This window comes from Triticum dicoccoides, chromosome 2B (assembly GCF_002162155.2).
Source record: "Triticum dicoccoides isolate Atlit2015 ecotype Zavitan chromosome 2B, WEW_v2.0, whole genome shotgun sequence".
Lineage (NCBI taxonomy): Eukaryota > Viridiplantae > Streptophyta > Magnoliopsida > Poales > Poaceae > Triticum > Triticum dicoccoides.
This window is the reverse complement of record NC_041383.1, coordinates 327,080,501-327,086,898: the sequence shown is the minus strand read 5'-3', so window position 1 is coordinate 327,086,898 and position 6,398 is coordinate 327,080,501.

Below are 6,398 nucleotides of genomic sequence, written 5' to 3'. Positions count from 1 at the left end.
AGAAGTAGATGTCTCAAACAAGAAGAAAAGAAGAGCTGGTCGAAAGAGAAAAGAGTTGGATTTTGCAAGGACCTCAACAATCCCACTAAATATAAGAAGGACAATTCGATCTGTGGCACGGTCTCTAGGTGTGGCCCGATTGACCCTACATAAGAGGTCTAGTTGAATGAGCTCAACCGCATCACAAGCACTGTGAAGCGTGAGCTCAAGCCATAGAACAAGATTGCGAGATTGAAATTTTGCATGTCCATGCTCGATGACAATTGGATCTCAACTTCTCGGGCTATGTTCAAGCCAATGACCAATATGGTGCACATAGATGAAAAGTGGTTTGACATGACGAGAGTGAAGAATAGTTACTATGTATTTCCAGGAGAACCTGAACCCAAGCACACCATGTCAAACACTAACATCATTGGGAAGGTAATGTTCCTAACTACTGTGGCCCGACCTCGATATAACAATGCGGGGAAGCTAACATTCGATGGGAGGATTGGCATTTGGGCATTCATCAAAGAGATTGAGGCGCTGCGAACAAGTCAGAATAGAGAAAAGGGAACAAAAGTGCTGAAATCAGTAAAAGTAACCAGACCTGTGTGCAGAGATTATCTCATCAATAAGGTTATCCCAGCAATACAAGATAAGTGGCCTGACGATGATGAGGGAGTAACAATATTCATCCAACACGATAACGCAAAGCCTCATGTCCTTCCCAATGATGTAGCTTTTCGAGAAGCTGTGGAACAAACTGATCTTGACATCCAATTGCTACAACAGCCCCCAAATAGCCCTGAGTTCAATTGTTTGGACCTTTGCTTCCATAACTCTCTCCAGTCCCTAACCGACTGCAGGTCACCTACACACATCCAGGAACTGGTATAGGGTGTGGAAGAGGAATTTGAGAACTATGATCCCCATAAGTTGTACATCAACTTTATCACATTAGAAATAGTTATGTTTGAAGTTATGAAAGACAAAGGAGTAAATCAATATAAGTTGCCACATTTGCACAAGGATCGTATTCAGAATGCTGGCAGAGAAATAATTAGTGTAGATTGTGACAGTCAGGTAGTTGTTGATACCAGGGCCATTATAGAGGAAATGGAAATTGCAATAGGAAAAGAAAAGGGAAGGAAAGAAGTAGCTATGGAAGGGAAAAGAAAGAAAATTAAAGGGAAGGGAAGAAGTAGCAATAGAAGGGAAAAGAAAGAAAAGTAAAGGGAAGGGAAGTGTATGTCTTGTGAATGTCATGTGTATGTCACGTGTATTGGATTATTGTGGTTATTTGAATCTATTGGATCTATTTGGAATTATTAGGATTTATTTGGATTTATTTGTTGCTCGTCTAACTGTACTAGTATTACCCCTACTAGTCACCTGATGTGTAGAGGGTGTGTGCACTTTTTGTTTAATCTGGACATGTTTAGGGTGCTTGCTTGCATCAGGACATCAGAAAAAAAACATACTCTCTCGTCTCTCCTTGGGAAAGATTAACTTTAATTAATCCATTTCTCCTGCGAAGTAAGTGCCCTATTTTACTGACTGTCAAAAAGTCATAGTACTCCAAATTAACTCCTGCTTAGGCTAGAGTAGATCTTCTCAGCTAAGATCCTGATTAACTTCTAAGTACCTACACAACATAAGATAGTAGTGGTGGTAATCCTTTTGCTAAATGCTAGAGCAGATCTTCTCAGCTAACAAAAGAATATGAGGTTTGCATGGTTTGTATGGTGGATCCGGTAATAAAACTGTAGATATCCCAATGGTTGACAGTATTACTCCTACTAGTATTTTCAAGATTCAGTACCATGCAAATGTACCCATCAAAACAGAATGAAAGACATAATGTGGGAGTAGTAGTGGATATTTATTGCCCATGCTGATTATTCACTTCACAAGGTTACCTAGTACTCCATCAAAAATAGAATCAAAGATGGCATGGCATGCTTGATGTGATGTAACTAATATTTATGCCATAATCTTTGCCATTTTAGAAATGAACTAATTTATAAAATGATATTATAGATATAGATTTAGCAACTGACAGTGTTACTAGATATTTCTAAAATGCATGAAGGTTATGTACAGTGAAACGCCTTGAGTAGACACCACAGATCATGGCCTCACCTTTGTTTGTTGGTGCATTTCGAGCATCCCGCGATAGTCCAGCCTTGCGATAGGGCAACAGACGATAGCCTATACCCTCGAAACAACCTCATTGACAACCGTTTCCACTCTTTCCTTGCGGAAAACCTTGACAATGTCTTCTTCCTCGTCTTGGTCGATTGGCATCGCCCTGCTATTGATTCCTCGCAGACCAATGCCTTTTCGAAACCACCTCAGCATGATCTTCTCAAGGATGCCAATTAGTAATCGAGCTCAGAGATGGATCTGTTGAACCAGATGACAAGTTGCTAGTCTTGTCACGCCCAAGATGCGACCCTATCCTAAAGGAACTCGAAGGTCCCACCAAGGATAGAAGCGCATCTTGAAGACGCTTTTGCAAGGTGGATATCATTACATCAACATTACATAATAGATGGGGATACATACAAAAGGGCATACAATGCCACATGAATACATCATCAGGATACATAAGAGCAACATCCGACTACAGATGAACCCAAACAGAAACTCAAACGACATCCACCCTGCTAGCCCGGGCTGCCGACCTGGAACCTATCCCCTGATCGAAGAAGAAGCAGAAGAAGAACTCCAAAACAAGCGAACATTGCTCTCGCGTCAAGATCATCGCATAACCTGTACCTGCAACTGTTGTTGTAGTAATCTGTGAGCCACAAGGACTCATCAATCCCATTACCATGGGTATCAAGACTAGCAAAGCTTAATGGGAGGAAGGGGTAAAGTGGTGAGGTTGCAGCAGTGACTAAGCAAGTATGGTGGCTAACATACGCAAATAAGAGCGAGAAGAGAGCAAACGGAACGGTCGTCAACTAACAATGATCAAGAAGTGATCCTGAACTCCTACTTACGTCAAACATAACCCAAAAACCGTGTTCACTTCCCGGACTCCGCCGAAAAGAGACCATCACGGCTACACACGCGGTTGATGCGTTTTAATTCGGATCTGGTGTCAAGTTATCTACAACCGGACATTAACAAATTCCCATCTACCACATAACCGCGGGCACGGCTTTCAAAAGTTTAAACCCTGCAGGGGTGTCCCAACTTAGCCCATGATAAGCTCTCGCGATCAACGAAGGATATACCTTCTCCCAGGAAGACCCGATCAGACTCGGAATCCCGGTTTACAAGACATTTCGACAATGGTAAAACAAGTCCATCAAGACCGCCTGCTGCGCCGACAATCCCGATAGGAGCTGCACATATCTCGTTCTCAGGGCAACACCGGATGAACACTACGTACAACTAAAACCATCCCTCAAGTTTCCCCGAGGTGGCGCTGCAAGTGGCTCTGGTTCGGACCAACACTTAGACAAGCATTGGCCTGGGGGGGGCTATAATAAAGATGACCCTTGGGTTAATTACTCCCAAGGGAAAAGTAGGTGGTGGTGAGGCAAATGGTAAAACCAATGTTGGGCCTTGCTGGAAGAGTTTTATTCAAAGCGAACTGTCAAAGGGGTCCCATAAATCACCCAACCGCGTAAGGAACGCAAAATCCGGGAGCATAACACCGGTATGACGGAAAATAGGGCGGCAAGAGTGGAACAAAACACCAGGCATAAGGCTGAGCCTTCCACCCTTTACCAAATATATATATGCATTAATTAAATATGAGATAGGGTGATATCTAATCCTGTCCAACATGGGGCAATCTTCAACTTCACCTGCAACTAACAACGCTATAAGAGGGGCTGAGCAAAAGCGGTAACATAGCCAAGCAATGGTTTGCTAGGAAGGGTGTCAAAGGTTAGAGGTTCATGGCAATTTGGGAGGCTTGAGGAGCAAAAAATAGGTAAAGCAGCATAGCGATAGAACGAAGCAACTAGCATAGCAATGATAGCAGTGAGACCCAGGGTAGCGGTCATCTTGCCTGAAATCCCGCTAGGAAGAAGAACGAGTTCATGAAGAAGATGAAGCCACGAAGACGAACCAAGAGTAGATGAACGAATCCTCACGATCGCAACGAAACGGGAACTATCGAGAAGAAGCACACAACATGGTAAACACACCACACATAAACAAGACATGATGCTCAACCAAGCATGATGCATGACAAAGCTACATGAAGCTACTCATGGCAAGAGATGATGCAAACAAGAGCAACACATCAAGGCAAGTTTAAATGAGGCCGGGAACAACATATAACAAATCCGGTAAGTCCTCATATGCACATTTCGAAATTGGTCCAGATCTGAATAAACCTTATGTTCAAGTTGTTAAACAGCAAGTTAAGATGCACCAAGATGATCTACACGAGATTCTAATCAAGTTACATATAAAGTTCATTTAGTTCGGAGCTACGACCTAGAGGATATGAGCAAAACAAGATAAACATGGCATTGATGCAAAATGCATACAAACATCAAGCAAACACACCAAAACAAGGATGCAATATGATAATATGAAACTACATGCAAAATCAAGCAAGTTTCATATAGAGCACACTCAAAACGGAGCAACGGTTCAACACATACACTCTATACAAGTCATAACAACAATCTGTCCATAACAGCAACTAGGCATATTGCAAGCATCAAAACAATATGCTACAGCAGCTCAACATGATAAAAAAGGCATGGGCCTGATGTACAGGTAAAGCATAACAAAACATGAACACTGAGCTATCTCCAGAAATCACTAGAACATGCTCAAACACACATGGCAAGATTGCAAATAATAATAGTTTCAGGCTTAGCAGAAATAACATCAGGTTGCAATGTTTAGAGCTATCAGACAACATGTTACAGGAACTTATCATGGCAAACAAAGGCATGGCATGAACCTACTAATTGCATAGAACAAAAGTCCTTTACTGACCATGAGCCAAAAGGGCACAGAAAATATGATGGCACCCACGTAAACATAGCAAGTTATATGACGAAATCATACATGGCAGAAACAACGATAAGTAGGCATTTTGGTGAGCTTGTATCACTCACCACAGGATATTACATGGCATGACAAAGCAACCAACAGTAAGAATACATATTTGTGAAGCTAAGAATGGCAATAGCAAGTTCATAGGGTGCATGGATCACTATCAACAATCATGGCAACATTGAACTTAATGTTAACAGGCTGACAGCAACATTATTTAGCAACTTTAGAGCAAGATTACAACAAGCTACAGCAGGCTATAAATGCAACCAGGGGCATGTATGGATAGAGCATGACATGTATATCAAAACATCCTTAGTGAACATCTCCAGATTATGCATAGAATGACTTGTAGCAGCAGGATTACATAGAAACACAATATAACAGAAACAGACATGCAAAACAATAACAGCAAGTACCCTACTTAACAAGCTCGATTAACTCACCACAAGTCATTGCATGACAAGATAAGCATAGCATCATCAAGAAGACATGTTTATGAAACTAACCAAGGCAAGAACAAGTTCATAGCAAGCAAGGATCAACTACAACAACCTTGGCAAAATTGAATAACATGTAAACAATCTGCCAGGAAACATTTTATAGCAAAAGTAGAGCAAGCAAATGACATGCTAGACTACTCCATAATTGCAAACAGGGGCATGAATGTATAGAGAATAACCATATGTTCAAAACATCCTTACTGAAGTATCTCAAAATATGCTTGGATCTCTCTGTAGCATCAAATTTACATGGCATAAAATAACAGCAGAACAGGGACTGAAATCAGCAACATCACGAAGCCTAGTTTGCTTGCTTGTTCTAGTCACCACATTGATAACAAAAATACATGGCATACACCCCTGTAAAGATGGCATGATGTATCACAAAACACATGTAGACATCAACCTCATAGGATGCACACATCAAACATGGCAAAAATGACAAATGAACATGTTCTGTTAACAGACAACAGACAACATTATATAGCACTCTTGAAACGATGATTCAGGCATCAAGATGAACTCAAATGAACATGGCACAATGGAATGGAATGGAGAGCATCTCTCAACGAACATTTTGATATATCATATGCACGAAACGGAGCTACGGTCACGGAGTTATGATGCAATGAACAGGGCAACATTATGCAAAAATAATAGGGACTTAGACGAAAAACGGGGTCAACCTCTGTCTTCCAGATCCAGATCGGGGCGCGGAAAACGAGGATGGCCGGAGAAGGCGGGGGTGGCGCCGGCGAGGCAGATCCGAGGCAGATCCGGGGCGGAGGGGACCGGTGCGGGGCGGAGGAGCATGGGCGGCGCCGGCCGGGACGGCCAGGGGCGACGGTGCTCCGGCCAGGCGGCGGGGAAGGC